The sequence below is a fragment of the Callorhinchus milii genome, unplaced genomic scaffold (assembly GCF_018977255.1).
Source record: "Callorhinchus milii isolate IMCB2004 unplaced genomic scaffold, IMCB_Cmil_1.0 Scaffold19, whole genome shotgun sequence".
Lineage (NCBI taxonomy): Eukaryota > Metazoa > Chordata > Chondrichthyes > Chimaeriformes > Callorhinchidae > Callorhinchus > Callorhinchus milii.
In genome coordinates, this window is record NW_024704760.1 from 5,274,344 (window position 1) to 5,274,754 (window position 411).

Genomic DNA, 411 nt, shown 5'->3' on the forward strand with positions numbered 1-411 from the left:
ATGTATGTGGCGACACACAGAGAGAGAGAGAGAGAGAGAGAATTAATGTCAAGTGTGTTCTTGTGTGTGTTTGCACTCTGGATGTAATCCACTTCTGAAAGGTGGATGGTAAATTAAAAGCAAACCCAGTAAACAGGTATTGACTGACCTGAGACGTTCGGCAGATACATAAGAGCAGGAAAACCAATGCTAACAAGTTATAATGCATCCCCCAAATCCACCAGAAAACGGTATTTATAACGTGTTGTGTGTATTATTGCACTGGATGAAACTATCCATACAGTTTCTCTTACACAGCCAGTGTTTCTATTGAGAGTTCCCACGTCCCCAAAACACCTCATATTAAAATTAATCTTTCATTCTTGTCAAACTTTTTTTTCAAAAAAAAAAGAAACGCTTATCCATCATTGC